Raw genomic sequence first — 19150 nt, forward strand, 5'->3', positions numbered from 1 at the left:
GAAACTGCACTTCGTTCCTTAATCGTAGTCGAATCAGCTGGCGGCTGGTTGCGGACTGACTCGGCTCGTGCGTCTCGTTGAAGTCCTTAGATCTGTAGCGGCATACGTGTCTTAGGACGAATAAGAACTGTTGAAGTGGTCACCACTTCTAAGAAAATTCTACATCTGATCTTTTTAGTTTTCTCAAGCACCGAAGCCATCGACAGCGTATAGACAAAAGACTGGGACGAAGGCAGACCATAAACGGTACACAGGCAACGTTCGCTTCAGGGTTTTCAGTCATAGGGTAACACTGCTAGCGTGCGCATCTGGATCAGCTCAATTATTATTTTTATTTTATTTGCGTTTAATTTACAATCAATTCTCGTTAGAGAATTTTAAGTAAATTTATCTGGCGTGGTTCTATGACATGATTAATAAGTGTTTATAATATGTTTGATTCTATTTGAATCTAGTACTTAGGTCTAAGGTGTAACGTCGTTTTAGCCTGCGGATCTGTTCCGACGTATCGAGTAGTTGAGTAATTAGAGGGTTTTGGTGGCTGTTAACTCTTGTGCTATGTCTATTGCCGAATTTGGATAATTCTTCTTTAACTGTGGGTAGATGTATCGTTTCGTTGGTGACGTACCAAGGTGCGTCTATTAGGGATCTTAAGGTTTTCGATTGGAATCGTTGAAGAATCTCTACGTTGGAATTACTTGCTGTTCCCCATAGTTGGATTCCGTAGGTCCAAACAGGTTTTAATATGGCCTTGTATAGTGTAATTTTACTTTGCGTGTTTAAGTTGGAACGTCGGCCGATGAGCCAGTAGAATTTTTTAAGTTTTGCGTCGAGTTGTTTGGTTTTATCTAAGATATGTTGTTCCCGTGTCAATCTTCTGTTAAGAATCATGCCCAGACATCTGACTGACTCTTTATCTGGAATAGGTATGTTGTTTATCGTCACCTATGGGCAAGTTTGTTTTCGTAGCGTGAAAGTTACGTGGCTAGATTTGTTTTCGTTGACTTTGAAGCGCCATTTGTGGAACCACTCTTCCATAGAGTCGAGGCCTCGCTGGAGAGTAGAGGAGGCAATTGTCGGGTCTGAGTGTGAGGCTAATAAGGCTGTATCGTCAGCAAATATATTAGCGTATAAATCGAAAGCACGTTTGCGCTGTTAACACGACTATTTTCGTCGTTGCAACGAAGGAGATGCAGTTGTAGATCAAGCGAATCGCTTTCAACATAAAATATCATTCCACGAATAAAAGTTCTTCTGGGGCAGTAGATTCTTGAGGGTACAACGACATCCAGCCATGTATTCGCAAACGGATATCCTTATTTCCGGCGTCCATATGTATTTAGCAAACGGAGACCAACCAACATTCCGAAACATTTCCGAGACGCAATCTCGTTTCACAAGGCGCGAGAATGCACTGGCGCTCGAACCATAAAGGGTATGAGGGTTGCATATTTAGGATCTTCCTGTTTGCACTTAAAGGGCTTCCTAGCTGTGACGCACGAGTCTCCGGTCTTGTTGTGCGAAACGCTACACTGCTCCAGATTCTCCGCTTCCTTTGGTTTCGCTTGATTGTTTACACGGATTCGGTTTCCCCGTGGATCGCTAAATGGACCTCCATCTCGATGGAACGAATGGAATTTACATTGTTGGTGTTTAAATATTAGAGAATCGCTCGATACGACAGTTTTTCGTAGTTAAACGTTTCACAATCAGAGATACGAAGCTGTTTATTTTATAAGAAAATTTCGAAAAAGATTTTGAAGACTTATTTGACATATTCGAGACGAGCGTACTTTAACACGGTTATTCATAGTGGCCGAATGATTTCTCAAATTATAATTTGAATTTCTACGGATCGATTCATTTTAGGATAAACGAATATTTTATTAGATTCGAGGCTTTTACGGTCAGGCACTGCAGAATTTTTAGACTCGAAGCTCACGCGACATTCTGATATTTCGCAACTATTACAACTATATTGTACCGTAATTGTACGTATAGATTCATCAGAGATCGATTGACACACTGCATTCTCCTCGCAGGACCCGTACACCGAAGCGAAGATTCTAAAAATTCGACTATCTTACGCATTAGATACTTCATTCCACAAATAATGTGTCTAACCTAGCGACTTTTATAGTTACAATCCGTAGATTGACTGACCGTTATACTGTAACTAGACTTTAAATGTGTGAAATTCCTAAAGTATGTAGAAATATACGAAATACACAAAGTAAAGTAGTCATTTACCTAGGAACAATTCTTCGTTTATGTTCCATTTCTCTAATTGTATTTTAAAAGATATAAATTTCCATGAATATCCACGATCTATCGACGCTAGAAGTTGCGTAAATCTTTGTAAATAACTCAACCTTAAGTGCTCTGTGAAGAAGTACCAGCAGATTCAACGTCCAAGTCATAGGTCTCGAACAAATTAAGAATAAAATCGAAAGGAAATCTTCAAACAAAACGTTCAAACATTTATAAAGAGTATATATAAAATTGTACTATTACAGAAATATTATCTATCACAGGTTAAGTTTTATTAAACGGTATTATACAACATTACAAATCTAGAATATGGAGAAACTGGAAATTGCACGGATATTATTGAACTCACTAGTAAAGAGTAATTCAATATTAAATCAGACCAAATTGAAAGGTAAAATTGTCACCATATAGAATTATATTACGTCATATAATACAAAGTTCTGTATATACACAGAATTCATACATTATAAAATCAATATATATATTGTACATATATATGTACATATACCAGGATATTATGGCAATTCGGTACAACGACCAATTATCCGCAAAACAATGGAAATCACACTAGAAATGACAAACGTGATCGATCACGTCCTACATACATAGTCTCGTAAAACAAGACAAGCTATTACACAGCTATCGCAATATGCACTATAACGCGTCTCGGATTGATCTAATGTTCATTATCGATTTCACAGATCGGAAGTAATCAGGTTTGCCAGTACAAAAAATCTATACAAAATCGAATACCGGAGTAAAACCATATGTTACGTTTATCTCTAAAAGCAATTTATAAATCACTGGTTATTTGGCAACTAATTTTCACCATATTAAAGTTTTTAAATAAAATCATATCGTAGTATCGTGGACAAAAGGCCTAAGAGATATCGAGTGAACCATAAACCGTATCGCGAGAAAGCCGAAGTGCCAACAGAGCCATCAACGTGTCGTCGATCCTTCGATCGAATAGTTTCGTGGAAAGGGCCTGAGCGACCCTGGCCACGAGCGGGTGCGGAACACCTGCGTGGTGGGGCTAAGACGAAAGACAAAAGGATGCTAAGGGAGAAAGACGAATTAACAGTCAGTGTCAGTGGAGAAGCCAGAGAGTGTGAATCGAGAAGTCGGACAGTGCGAGTTGCGTTGTCGAGAGAATGTGGTGTGGTGACGAGAGTTGCAAATTAACTATTTAGTTGTCTTAATTATAGCACGTTGTTGTATTTAGTTCGCAAACAACCTTCGTTTCCTGTTTAATCAACTGTGCGATCCATTCGTTGTAAATAAATTGATTGTAGTATAAGATGCTACAATATTACGAAACATGCACACTGCAGTGAATTATTAAGTTTCTTGCGTTTCGAGTGGTAAGTTTAAGTGTCGCGATCTTACGTTCCACGGTCCTCAAAAGTATTATAAACAGTGTTTTGATGATCAGATAAATCAGAGGAAGGAATATGGGGTAAAATCGGCATATAAAGGGTTGTATTAACATCTCCGCTATTTCCAAACTATCGTTCAATCCTTGGTAATAACGTTCGGGGAAAAATGTTGACGCAGGAAACGCTAAAGCAAATAAATCCGGAAAAGATAATAACGAAAATGACTTTTGCACACATCGTCACGAGCAATATGGTGTAAGCAATTTGAACGAAATACACTGGCTATAGATCCGATGATTTTCAATATTACCGTCGTTTGTTTAGATTATAAGCAATTTCGTATAGTACTGGGTTGGCAATTAAGTGATTGCGGATTTTGTCAATACCACCTAATGACAAAATCCGCAATTACTTAGTTGCCAACGCAATATATACGGTTTTACCAAGCCTATGGGCCAAAATCGAAAGAAGAACAGCTTTCTCGTTAACTCCAGCATTGGGTTTATTAAATTTTCGAATTCTATTTCAGTTATTCCACGTTCATTACGAAGACATTTAATAAATACGATTTCGGTTACATAATTTGTTTCCTAAATTAAAAAGTTATAGACTTAGGATCCTAATTGTATGGTTTTATACAGATTGCCTATATATACAGAGAGATCGATACGTCGAAGTGATTCGGACGAGGTAAAGCAGGAATTTCAGTTGTATTCGATAAGAAGCTAAGCAAGTAGAGCCCAAGGGAAACAATAGAGGTGGACAGTGAAAGAAAGGGAAGAGAAAGGAGAAAGGCAGGAAAAGGGATGGGAAGAGAGGAAAGTTGTAGCATTGCCAGCGAGAGGAATCTACTTGAACGCCATTCACAGCGTAATTAGGCATTCAACCGATTCGGTCTTAAGCGCTTAATCGGCTTTGTTTCAACCTGACATCCTCTTAAACGCACGGCAAGCCAAGCTAGCCTAACTTCCGTGGTTCGTGCCACGAAGCCGTTACTTGTTGACAAACGACGCTTACATACTTTCACCAGGGCGAGCAAAGGAGAACTCCAGTTGGATAGTTTTCCGTGAAATATTAAAACGTCCAGAATGCCGTTAAGAAGTTGATTAAATTACCGTGCCCACCCGGAAACTCGAACGTGTTTACATCTTGACGCGGACCGGTTGAAACCTACGCGAGGTATTGTTAAGACGGCTCGGAAACGTTTTACGTTTCTACGGTTGATAAACAAGCTGAGTCACGCAATTTCTTCGAGTTGTAAATATTTTCAGTTACGAAGACGGGGAAGAAGAATGATAAAAGATCGTGTAAAGTGGCATCGCGAATTTTAGTGTCACGTAAGCTGCTGTTTTTTCCCCCCTAAGAAGGTAATTGTGGTAATTTGTAATACAGTACTTCGTTGCAGGCTCCATTTGTTACAACTGTACGATATTAGACGAGGCGACTATGAAGCAAAGCGGTACACGAAGGTATATAAAAACCTATTGTGGAGAATCCTTATGCGTAGGTATATTGTGCGTGTTATACAAAATATTTTGAAATTTCCGTAGCGCTATTTTCGCCAACAACTGTATATTTCATACAACATTCTGAATTATTTTACTTCTAATATTTTATAAAATTTCTTTATTAAATATGATAAAATATCGATAATCTTCCGTCAATAATCCAATCAAAGTATCTAGAAATCCTTAAAACTTTTAATTAAAGCTCCTCTAGAATTCGTTAAAATAGTAATTCCAAGAATAAACTAATTTTACCATGCACAGTAATTTCACAACACAACGCAGAATCTCGTTACATAACGAACAAGCACACACGCGGATAAAAAAGAATTTTACAAATTACAGCGAAATATCTCGTTACACGCCCTAAAGATGAAGATAGCGAGGTTTCTACAAACTCGACCGCAACTGCCTACCAAGTAAATATTTCGTTTCCTTCGTTATAACTGCCCCCTCCCTCCCACCCTAGTTATTCTTTTTACCTTCTTCCAGGAAGGCGGCCTGTAAATTTTATTAACACGTAAGTTTTATTACAGGCGTAGAAACGTTCCCCGACGTTCCTTTTTTTCCCCCCAATGGTATACCTACGTTAATTTTCCCGAGGGCGTTGCAGCGTGAACCGATTCGTAACCGCTGACATTTCCAAAGCAAGAATACAATATGATGAACTAAAACTGTTATTCACGACAAACCGCAGCGAGACCTGATACTAACTGTCTGACCGCAACTACCCTCTTACTACTGGCTAACCACGACCGGTTCTATTACTACTACTGTTTGACCATGCTCGCCGGTAACTGCTATTCGACCACTGCGGCCGATCGATACTTATTCCAACTCTTCCGTCATGCATTAGCACTTTGACTGTTCACCTGCCGAACCGTGCAACGTGCATGCATCAAGGACGAGAAAAGTTTCTCGCCAGAGCAACGAGGCGTGATTATTGCTGACGCCTTCTTGACGTCCCGTCACTGCGTATCCGTGTTTCAATAATGAAGCCTTATGTACACGAGTAATGTTTTACACGACATGGTAGAGCGAGACGAACTCGTTTCAAAACTTTCGAGAAAAATGAAAGATAAGGAGCGCGTTTCAAATCACGTCAACGAACCGTAGGATGAGTTTGATCAAACGTTTCAAGTTTTACAGGTAACTGTTTGATAATTCCTAGTAAACGATCTTTGAAATAATTTGTTTCTGTTGAGGTTATTAGATGTGTGAACAAAGAAACGTGTGGATAGATTGTAAGGTAGAAAATATAATTTAATATAGAAGTGTAAATACAAGTAGGAATATATATGTAAGCTGGTCCAGATCCGCACGCTAGCAGTGTTACCCTATGACTAAAGGAACGCCGAAAAAAACGTCGCACGTGTGCCGCTTATCGTCTGTCGTCGACGCATTCTTTTGTCTATGCGCTATAGACGACATCGGCGCCTTGTGAAAGCCGAAGACCAGATGTAGAGTTTTCTCAGAAGTATCGATCACTTCAACAGTTTCTAACAGAATAGAGGAACATAAATGCGAGATAAAAAGTTTCAAATCGTTAGAACGAAATGTATACTTGTTAAGCGAATTTCGAACGAATCTTCGAAACATCTTGGGTAAAAATTTAGACAGAGCAAGGATAGAGTCGTGAATATCGTGTGTTTAGAGTGGCACAATTTATTTTTGTCTTCGAGTATTTATGGCAAAAGTTTGCGTTCCAATACCAAGCTAAACCAATATAATGGAATCGTGCATGGATAGCCAAGTAGAATTACACCGTATAGGAACGGGCACGAAAGTAGTAGTATCGGTTCGTGTCTGGTAAAACAAATAGAATAGGGTCGTGCCTGAGCAAACAAGTAGAATTCTGTCTCTATGGATCTACTCGAAAGAGAAGTTTTGACAATACTTGAGAAACTGACAGTTGACCTAATTCAAGGTATATATTTTCATAAAGACACGTCATAGATAATCAGCTTTCCATATTTCGAAAAATATTCTTGATACAATGTGGCAGAAGGAATATTTATATACAAAAATCGAGAGAGAGGAGACATCGTGTTTGTTTTATAACAAAAAGGTGCTTGTTTTATGTATCGATTCAGATAAGCAAAATATAGTGCAGCAGAGGACAAGGAAGTGATATATGACGACGCTTGATCAGACAAAAGACGCATGAATACAACGCGAAGAGTATTCAGACGCGGGAAGCCGAGATTTATGGCTGTGTTTCCACTACCATCATTGTCGAACATGATTCGAGATATTTCGTTCTTAGAATCTATGTCATGAAATATTAAAACGCATTTAATTCCAAACTATCTAGCATTGGAAAATAAACGTAAAATGCAGCAAACGTGAAGAAAAGAAACATTATCGAATAAAAGTTTCAAAATTCTAAGTTATAAATACAAAATTAGAGACAAAAGTCTAATGTCTTGTGTCTTGCAAGTTACAAACGTTCCATTAATTTTTAAAGTCACTGTCGTAATATACCGTCGTTCGTCAGTATCCAGGTATTTAGATCAACTTGTAGCAACACGATTGGAATTTTACCAAAGTGTAAAAATTAACGATGAATTAATAATCGGAAGCAACAGTTGCTGTCTTTTTTATGGAACCATCAAGTTATAAGTGTAAATTACTAAAAAAAAAAAAAAATGAATCGTTATTTCAGAAATAATAATAATAATAATAATAGAGAACGTCATTGAGATACTTCAACTTTTTCGTTAACTACTCCGGTTTCTCTTCACGTCTCTGACTGATTTCGTCTAAATCAATAATTGTAAGTAATGGAAATCGAGTCACCTCTCCAACTCTTTTCTCTCCCCCTTTAGTCTCTTACATTCACTGGAGAAATCGTCCTCAACCGCAGGACACGATCACCAGACATTCCGATTCTGGGTAAATCGTGCACGGAATATGGTACTACCAGCAAAGATACCGGTTACTATTCTCTGGCGGTGCTTCAGTGATTTAAGAAACCCAGCCAGCTTCCCCTGCTTCCAGTCACGTATCAACGAGAAAGCGTACGATGATATATATCACTAACATTCAGCGACTTCGATCTTTCTTCCATCAGTATGAACTGTGTTTAATAGCATTTCGATGTGCCGACACGTGCCCGTAGAAACTGTTCCGAACAAATGAAAATATTGCGATATCGTAGATAGATAACGAACGATAGGATACGTATATACACTACGATATCGTATCATTTGGACATAAAGGATTCCATTTCAGATTTTTTCAACTTCAAACGTAATATTACGTTCGTATTTGATTGTGCCAATGGTGGTAAGCGAGTTTTATTTGGAAAACGTGCGTTAGAGAACGTTCGAAAAGAAGACTTTTTAAAAATATTTTTTATACCGTGGATTTTTCAAAAATATTCATTTTTATTTTACATCGTTTCGTCAAAGTTTACTTGAAAATTTGAACAAAAGTTCAACTTAAAAGTAATTGAAATTTACGAATACCGTATTTTAAATTCTTCCTACTTTTTTATGAAGCGTCGTGCATTAATTATTTCTTATTCAACTTCTCTTTCACATTTTTTTTATTTCTTTTAACGAAGGTACCTTACTTGTACTTTATATAATTACTCTTTATAACCGTTAATGACACAATTCATATCGTTTCCTCTAAAAACGGTTTCGTTAAAGACTTCTTGATCTCGCTCTAATTTTTTAATTGGACGAAATAGAATGAATGAAATTGAAAATTGGGTGAATAAATTCGTGAATTCGTGCCACAGAGTAACTATATACTCTAACAAACCACACATTTTATCCGCGACGTTTCCGCGAGATGATGAATACGCCTCATTATTTCTTGAATCGCGAAAATCACGAAAATCACGAAGGGACTTTAACCATTGTTTAGAAGTCTCCGGCCTGGCCAATTAATTATGAAAAATATAAACTCCGGTGCCGAAGGAACGGGGACGAGGCAAGAACCAAGGAATAAAAACCCTCAACGACGGTAATAATGGAACGAATGGGCGGGTACGAAATAAATGGCAGAGGGAAAGTAGTCGTGAATTTCATTATAAGAACAATGGTACTTGTGGATGAAAGAATTTGACGAAATTTCTCAGGCGCTGAGAAAATCTTGCGATATTGTCGATTGAACTCTAACAATGTATTACGCATTTATATAGAATCTTTTAACAAATAAAGATATATATACATAAACACAAGTACTTGAAACTGCATGCTAAGCATACATATATTTTGCAAAAGTGGAGAAATAAAAAACCGAAATTTCTAAAAAATTTTAAAAACTCTATCAAGATCTCGTTTAAAAAATTATACATAGTATTATATCAATATTGGTTTCGGTATTATATTAATAAAACTTTATTTCCTGAGAAATGACTGAAAGATTCAAAGTTAATTTGTAAGAAAGGAAAGAAGAATAGCTCGCCAAATACGTCTGCGTAGATAAACTTTATTTTTAATCTTGAAATCATTCACACGTATAAAATCTAACAATTTTTCTCGCACAATGTATCTACACAATAGTAGATTACCAAGAAAAGTCTGTATGAGTAAAATACTATAGGCGAAAACCGTATTTTATCGGAGCTTGTGTCGCAAGACATCAATTCAGGGATAATCTTGTAAAACAAAGAGAAACCGTTTCGATCAAATCAATACAGTGCCGATCTTTGGTAAGCCATCGCCATGGATGATCATTTCTCTTCGTTAACTTTTTCTTTTCCTTCCCTCTCTCCCTCACTCTTTTTCTCTCATCATCGTCACCCCTTTCACGTTCAACGTGGTTTCCGCCACCCTCCTGTTGTTACTCTGGCGCGAGCGCTATCCGCTTTCACATAGCCACGCATCCAGATCAGATAATACCGTGAATTACTGCCGCTTATACGCCTTGAGTGGCACCATATATCAACGAACGTGCTTCATTCCTTTCACAGATTGTGTATTGGAAAATATGGCGTGTCCATGTCGAACATGATGAAGGACCTTCCAACGAGAGCGCGCACAATGTTCGTACGTAATACCTCATAATCATTATGCATTACCGTCACTATCCGACCCACTGTAGAAATTACAGGTACTACGCTTTGGAACGTTTCGCCCCATATCGCATTATGGAGACCGATCTGCACGAAAATTAAACAAATAACAGTGTGTTAAAGCGACGATTGATCGATAATCTTCGTTCGCTAGAAATACCGATGCAATTGGAGTTTCAAAGAATTCGCGTCAGAAACGTTAGTTGCTAAATTGAAGAATTCTACATTCATTACGTTTCAATGAGAGTATTTGATAAATGGAATATATGGCGGTACGTTCGGAAATTTTAGTAGCTTTGAAGAAATATCGTTGCCACGCAGTCATACACATTACGCTGACGTTATAAATTTTTATATCGTTAGAGGGCCGTAGAAATTTGATTAATTTATGAAATATAATTATCTTTTAACTGGATAAAAGAACGATGACTGTTCTAAACACACTTAAATCACTTCGATGGAGCTTTCGCGTATTGATAGAAGCGCTAATGGATAAAAAAACTGTCCATTCTTCTTCGACGTATGCAACAGTAGTGGAATATAAAAATTATACATATACCAAGTATAAAAATACTAAGATAAATATGATTTGATATATAAATTATGTATCACCATTAACGGTTCATTAATCGATAATCTTATAAATTGCAAAACACAAGATTATGTTACGGGTAACAGAAACCACAATGATTTCGAATTTTCCATTAAAACCTTCACCCGTAGGAAACTGAATTTTCCCTTTAAAATAAAACAAAAAATGTATCGCTTAAGGCACTTCGGTACCGTCCAATAACATTTTCCTATAGCGGCAATATTTTCAAAAATATTCTCTCGTCACGGTTTTCGTGTTCCTCGTCCCATATATGCGTCCAACAAATTGCTGCAAGTCTCGCCGGCCGATCATGATTTTTGCATCGGGACCATCCGCGCGCGCCCTTTTTTTTTTTTTTTTTTTTCGAAAATTCCCTTCCATCGGTTCTTCGAGCCAAGCATCAAAAATGAGTTTTTCTAGCCTGTCTCCACGTCGATCCGAATTTCGTTCAATCAAACGGATTGAAAGTGCTGTCGAGGAAAGAGGGTTTCGTAGAAAGAGAAAGAAAGACAGAGGGAGAGACAGAAAGTATGCGCTATTGTGTTTCATGCAGTAGAACTTGGACGAACTCTCGTTGTTACTTTTTTTTTTCGCGGCACGGTTGCAGCCGGAAATCGGGGCGAAATGTCAAGAGAAATTACACGTCAGTCGCGTCTGCAATGCCGGCACGTAAAAACTGATCGACCGATCGAGAAAAGTGAACAATTCCGCGTCGGCGAATGGATGTTTAAAGGGTAATTTGGAACGATGCCACTGATCAATGGCGTCGGAGGTAGGCCTGATATCGCTAAGCGAAAATCCGACATAGAGCTCATCCTATAACGATCGTATCGAGATGCAATCGTAGAATGCCCCGGGCTTTGGTTTCATTGCGTCCAAATTAACCCTGCGATCGAACGTGTTCTCGTGACATGCCTCGTTAAGGAGCAGACTACAACCGATGCGGCGTGGCAAAAAGGTAAATAACGGTAATTACCAGACTCTGTACTATCCTACGAATAGTTTCTCGCATAATGTTGCCATAATAATTTCCTATTGTACGTCGAGTCGCAAAATGTTGATTAAATGCTGTTACTCAATGGGTAGGTTGCTTCTTAGTTCGAATTGATATATTATGGAACATTTCGCAGAGAAGCTGATACCATCGCATTTTTTATTCCTACGTAAACTTTTTTGTAGTACGCGAAAATTTTGCCGTGGTTCTTTTTCCTGCATGTTTGTGGAATACTTGGGAGGTGAACGTGTTTGGCTAGTTGTTGCAAAGTTTCGTTCGCAAACGAATTTTTAATTGTTGAAATTTACTTTGATATTTAAAATTCCGGTTTTTATCACTGAATTTTAATAAATGTATCGTAGAATATTATTATTTAGAGGATTGAAATCGCATTTGTTTGCAGCGAAAGTAAGATTTTAAATATTAAAATATGAGAAATAAATTGGACATATTTAAATCGCTCTTAATTGAAAATTGAAATAATGAAATGTAATTCAATGAAATTCATCAATGCCCAATACTGCCATTACCAATAAATGAAACATAAAGTGCAATACGTATTTCAAAATTTAACGTACTTTCGGTATAACAGAATACGAAAAGGATTTATTTGAAAGCGACAGTTTAAATTATTTAACACGTCATTGCCGCTATTTCGTTTCACGGAGAAAAAGTAACTGAATCGAAATAAAACGCACCATAGTGTGGTACGACTACAAGACAAGAAGATGAAACTACATTAATTATGCAGATTAAGCCGAAGAAGAACAATCGGTGATAAAATTTCTGATGTTACGGCACGTTGGAGGATAAAGATATAAAACGGTCCTCCGTGCTTAACCCAGATACATTTTTATCGAAGGAATTACGACTCGAAAAAAGTGTGTAAAACGCTCTTTATACCTTTTATATCTTTTTTTTTATGTCAGAATGCTCTGTTGCGTACCCACGTTAAATTCACCGTAAGTAATGAAGAATAAGCGTTAAAGAAACGTCACGTTCGTTCTATTTTTTTCCCACCCGCCTCTCTTTTCGATTCGACGTGTTTCATGCATGATTCGACCGAAAACGGTCGATTTTAAAAGCCCCATCATACTTCACGAACTTGATTATTCATGTAATATTTGCTGTCAGGGGGAAACGTGTACGCGCGGTCGTGTACAATTGAAGAAAAAAAAAAATGACATAAATCGAATGAAACATCGTTCATTGTGAAATAATCACAATTCGCTTTTCATGATATCGACAGCATTCGAGCGCTTATTGTTTCCACGTTGAATCGGACGCATCGTGAGATTTCAATTCGTAAAGAGGGACGTTATTACGAAGAAGAAAAGCCTCAACCTTTGGAAAATATGCTGTTAAATGAAAGCTGATAGTTGTACGCTTATCGTTTAACCGCAACGATTGTTTCGTCTCTTTTATCGAGTATTTTATTATAATGAAAAAGTCGATAACAACGAACACGTATAATTACCTAATGTACCCACCCATACGATAAAATTATAATCCTCCGACTCTTAATATTAATTTATATTCTATATAAAAATCAGTTGAGTCGTAGTTGACATTGAAAATTTATAAGTACTTAGCATACACATAGGGAAAACGTATGAAAAGTTGGTGAAATATCGATCATGTTCAATTTCAAGTTGCGTATTTAAAAACAGATGTCAGAGAAAACAAAAATTCCTTTATAGCCACTCATTGTTTTCCCGGCCTTCATTACCAATAATTACCTACTACGCAGGTAAATTCGTGGGAAATAAAGCAGCGGGTATAGCTCTTTAACGAAGTTAAAACTAATTACACAACAATGTGTTCGACGAACGGCGAGCATGAATGAGCAGGGTCCTATTCAACGGTTTCCGGCCAGACCAATAATTCTCAATATTAAACGTTAACGAGCCTGCAAATTTTCTATAGATATATTTCGTGCCTACGAACAATTGCATCAGCGAAATCTATTCGAGCTCGTCCGACTGCTATGATCGCGGTCGCCGCGGAAACCACACACTGTCGCCAAGTTAATTTGGTATTCGCGCGGCGTGTAAACAATTAACGGGAAAATGCTTCGACAGGACTGTAATTGTACGATGGTCAAATTATTCGATCCTAAGTATTTGTAACTCTTTTGACGCGAGTGCGATGAACAGTTACCGAAAGTTAAATCGAAAAGAACGATGAAGTTGGAATTATTTTTCGATTAAGTTAACTTGATTAAATTAATTATGACTACTTGATTAAATTAATTATTATTACTTGATTGAATTAAATTAATTAGGATAAATTTTTTTCATATAATATTCAGAAGCGTATGTAGTATTCTATAGCAGTATTAGTAAATGTTGCTTGAGCTTTTTAGAAATCCAACCGATCGATTACGCTTTTTGTTTTCACGAGTACGTGATTACAGTTAAACTCTTCAAAAAGTAAGCACCTTAATTTTAATCAAACACGCTGATCCTTTTGTACTAATAGTAGATTCTTGACACAGGAAGAAGATTTTGTTCTTTAGAAATTTTAGAATCATCACACATTTAGTCGAATGATAATGCAGAATGCATATGAGAATAAAGCGAAGGCAAAATGTGCTGACGGATCAGATAACTCAATAAGTTGGAAGGTTGCACTATTCAAAGATTCGAGTTCTGGTTCGGCAAGATGGTTCCATTGGTTCTTTTTATACCTACATATTCTATCCCGACATTCGTTCTTGCACCTTTTCCTTCTGAAGTGCCTAGATAACCGTATCAGTCCGATAAATCTTTATTTGCGGTACCAGCTGTACCAACTTTTCGAGAAAACTTTAAAGTCCAAAATCGTAGAACGTGTAGCAGATAACAAGAATAGGATAACCTAACCTACTTAGATCGTTCTATTCTTCAGAAGTTAGACACGCGACATCACAAATTTTCAATATCGAACGATAAATTATGATCTGTAATAAATGAAAGATTTCTTTGAAGGATCGTTTTAAGATATTCGAATTATTTCTTAATCAAATAGAAAATAAAATCATTAAAGAATAATTCTGTTAAATGCAATAATTTCATAAAAAACCAAATTATAAAGATAACCCAAGAAAAGTTACAGACATAAACTTTCTCATTATCCACTATACTGCTTTGTGGTTGCACTCGATCCTATAATCCCTACCCACAAGACCTTTTAAATACAATCTCACTCGGAAGGAGAACGGAGAAACTGACATTAATTTCTAAAATTGTCCAATTTCCAAAATCATCCAACAATTACGATTATACAATTTCTATGATCATCGAACAATTCCGCCACGCATAATAACGCTGTTCGTCGTACGTTCGATCCACGCGACCTCGATAACCACGAAGAAGGAAGAAGAATCGTATAATACATACGTCTCAGAAAGCATCAGCTACTTATCACGCCGAAAGAATTAATCGTAACTCTTTTTATCGACACAATCAGCCGAAGAAAGAAAGGAGGGACAGTTTACGAGGGGCTGATCCGGTCTTCTCGGTTGAGAACGGTGCACGAAAGGGCCGTACGAACGGTAGCTTCGGGCTACCGGTTGTTTCGTGGAGGCGTGAAGCGCAGGATGCGCTCGTTTCAGGCCACGATCGTTACAGTTGTAACGGCAGGGTGCTGCACGAAACTGCACGAGACCGGCGGCTGCTCGTGGAGCCGAGATTAATTACGTTCCCGGTTTTCTCCCGGGACCCCCGGCATTAAACACGACGTTCGAACGATCTCGCATTTTCCACCGGAAGAAGAAGTGCGCGATGATAACGAACAATGAGCCAGCGAACGAAATTAGAACTCTCTGCCTTACCGTTATCCAGGCTCACGGTTTTTCGCTTCGCGCTTTATATCCTTCCTACCCGTTTTCGTAGTTGTTTCCATCGGTGTAATGGAAATTTGGTTGTTTATTGGCGGAAAGGTCGCGGCCCGTGAAAAATAAGAAACACCCCGGGAGCAACGAGTATCGCGTTAGAAAGCGCCAGCCCACGGCCACCGCGATAAATTGAACGGAATTTACGGCACGGACGAGATTGCTTACACTGCTTTTGAGAACGCTATTCTTTGGTTAGTCTCGAAAGCGGAGGAAATGTTCGGGCTTTAATCATTCTTTTCTTGCCGGTGCACGAGTCCTGTATTTGCGAGTGCGGTGAAAAGAGAATGAAAGAGGAGACGCGTTGAGTAATGTTCGTGCAAGTTTCCTCGGGCAATGTACACTTCTCTCCTTTCTTAATTACCGCGGAGTGCGTGAAACAATTTTCAGTTTTAGTTTTTCCTGATTCACGTTTTGATTATTCTGATCCTTTTTCGTGTACTTCCTTTATGTAGAAAGATTAGTTACTTCTCTTAACTCGTTGTTATTTGTTCGTATAAAATGATGATTTATATAGGTCGTTTATTAATTATTTATCAATTAGAAACAGTTAAGGTAACGTTGACATAAAATAATTGCACGCTGATTCGCCAATTTACAATTTTTCTATGAGATCGTTGCTATTTATTCGTTGTAATTTATAGAAATCGTCGATTGTTTATTTATCGATTACAAACGATTACGATAATGTCGACGCAAAACGAATGATTGATAATTTAAGAGGTTATAATTTGTAATGGCATGTAAGAATGAAATATCTGACTCGATTTAAAACGTCATTTAATTAATTAATTAATTTAGAATCACTAGCGTTAACTGTTTGCATTTCGAAATCAAAAAAACAATATTGTTCCTTAATAACAAGCGCATCTAATACGATATTACTAACCTAACTCGATACCTAACCCTATTATGGTAACCTGCAAACTGTCGCAGTCTAAAGTCATATACGACAGTAGATAAAACTAGTATGAAATATTATACTTCTCTCGTTCTCGATTAAATCAATCGAAATGAAAAAAACTTACCCAAGCACTGCTCGGTAGAAGAACAACGAAGCTCATCGTCGTCTGTCAAACGTAATACACACTGCACAGGTCAATTTTCTTCGCAAAACTATCTTCGCGTCACATATTCGTATCTTAAAAGCTGCTTGTCGGTCAAATGCGTGTTCTGACGAATAGAGTATCTATAAAACCACGTAAAACACACGAAACACGCGTCAACGTGTGCGAGACGAGCGAATTTTGAACGCACACTCTTAATTGCGCAGAACGACTGGCGTCTTTGGAAGATATAGGTGGCGCAGCAAAATAAACAAGGCATCGATGTAAACATCTTCGAGCGGTGTGTATATTGTGTACGACCTTTCGTCGCAATACATGCTATGTATTCGACATTCGCCGCGCGAAGGCACTCGAGTAAGTCCGTGATTATTCAGTTTCCATTCGCAACGACACGAAAGTATCACACGCTTCTGATTTAACGCTGGTTTTACAATCAAGCCACGACTCATAAAGCCGAAGTGCACGCACCTACCGCGGATTTACGAGCGTATGCATACGCGATGCGCTTCAAATTTCCCCCTCTCATACTCCCTTCCTCTCTCTCTCTCTCTCTCTCTCTCTCTCTCTCTCTCGTTCCTCTGATCCGTTTCTCCGTGCTCTTCCCTCCCTTTTTTTACCCTTGCTGCCTTAACTTTATGACGTGAATTTTATCGAGTCAGAGGCTGTAAAGTTGCAATCAGTCGAAGCGTCCAACATTCCGCGGCGTATGTTCTGTTCGCGCGTTGTTTCTATCGCGTGCGTAGATGGCGCAGCATCGATGAGACGTCGCTGCGAGGAAATGGTGAAATACGAACCGTTGGTGAAAAGACTGGCAATAGTTGGACGACAACTTCCATTCACGATGGAAAGCTTCCTGAAACGAAAGACTTCTACCATTCTTGGCCTTCATCGAGCGATCGTAACTCTTATGGCATTTTTGAAAAGATCGTAAGTGCTTGTTGTTTTGTAAAACGAAAAAGCTGATTTATGTGCTCAGCTGTATTTTTATAGCATCGATGGCTGAATTCAATAGAGTTTGATGCTTAACCCTCCGTAGGCAACCTGACGAGATTTCGCTCGTGAATTTCTTCGAAGGGAATTTTATTTTTCTTGAAAACTTCTGGAACGTTTCATTTAAAAATTTATTGTATACCGTAATAAAAACTATAGTATTCCAGAAATTTTCTAGATTCATTGAAAGTATAAAATGGTAAAAACGGTGAACGTGGATATAAATATGTTTGTTCAGTTTGCTAACAGAGAATTAATTTGAAAAGTTTCTTTTATCTCTGTTAGTGTATAAAATGTTCACAAATAGTGGAGTATTTTGATAGCGAGCACGTTTGATAGCAATAGAAAATTCGGTACGTTTAATTTTATACGTCGAGGAAAAAAATGATTGGAATTGAATGGCCGTGATTCTAATAATTGATAATTGAGATTGAAGATTCGAATTATATGACACGCGAGATTAAATAATTATTCGAGCGTACTGAGATCATAAACGACTCTTTTTCTTATAATTTCAATAGAGCAGTGTAGCCAAGTTAAATATTCCCTTTTATTCTCGATATTAGCATTTCAAGACACGCGTTGCCTTTTTATGTCGCGCCATTTCTTTACTTAATAGCGTTACGCAATTTGCGTTTAATGTAACAGGATATAAATCTCGTATCTAGTTGAATGAATTCATTAGGGTGGCTATGAAAAAGCAATTAATGGGAAATTTAGCTACATTGTATCCAATTCTGAATTAATTAATTCACAGGATAACGTTACTATATGTTCCTGCTGTAAGCTCAATTTCATGCAAACACGTATGAAACGCGGATATAATGAAATAATAGAAATAAAATATCTCGCATAGTAGACTTCTCCATTCCTAAAAATTGTTAAGTGATCAGCTGTTTTTGATTATAGAAGAGATTATAGCGTATCAAGCGAGAAATTTCCACCTATGCAATTATAAGTCAATAACATCACAGCTTTTAACCTTACTAACTGTTTCCTCGCGTGTTACTAACTATTTTCATCTCAAGAGCGAATGTATACCAACCAATTTCCAGGAATCGATCACAAAACTCCGCGCAAGAAAGCAATTTCGAAATCAATCATCAGGAACATTTTACGCTTGTTTGAAATCCAGGAAATGACAAAATCTCATCAAATCAAAGGATGTATATAGACTTTTGTAACCGACTGTAGTTGCACTAGTCGTCAATTAGTTGCTCAATAGAAATAACGTTTCCAATCTAACGATCGAGTCGAACGTTAACAAGAGTCGTCGAAGGTGCCAGGTACATGGCAATTAACGCGAACGAATTTCTCCTTGGTTCTCTCTTGCGATTCTTAACTTACGAACGACATAAATCGTCGAGACAGAGACGGGGAGAAAACAAGATAGAGAGAGAATTCGGTCTCGTGCATGCAAGCCGGGACGTGTTCGCAAAGCTCGGGAAG

At 37.8% G+C, this 19150-nt stretch overlaps 1 protein-coding gene across 3 annotated transcripts in view; it reads right to left on the bottom strand.

Moving 5' to 3' along the window:
* LOC139998278 (protein O-mannosyl-transferase TMTC1) overlaps positions 1-19150 on the bottom strand; it is a 284183-nt gene that overhangs the window by 163876 nt on the left and 101157 nt on the right. The window contains exon 1 of one of the 3 annotated variants that reach the window (XM_072022744.1): positions 16673-17054. The exons of the other annotated variants lie outside the window; for them this stretch is intronic. The gene's annotated coding sequence lies outside the window, so the exon portion shown is untranslated. Of the gene's footprint in view, positions 1-16672; positions 17055-19150 lie in introns of those variants that run through there. 3 annotated transcript variants of the gene reach the window in all.

Source organism: Bombus fervidus, chromosome 1 (genome assembly GCF_041682495.2).
Source record: "Bombus fervidus isolate BK054 chromosome 1, iyBomFerv1, whole genome shotgun sequence".
In the NCBI taxonomy this organism is placed as follows: domain Eukaryota; kingdom Metazoa; phylum Arthropoda; class Insecta; order Hymenoptera; family Apidae; genus Bombus; species Bombus fervidus.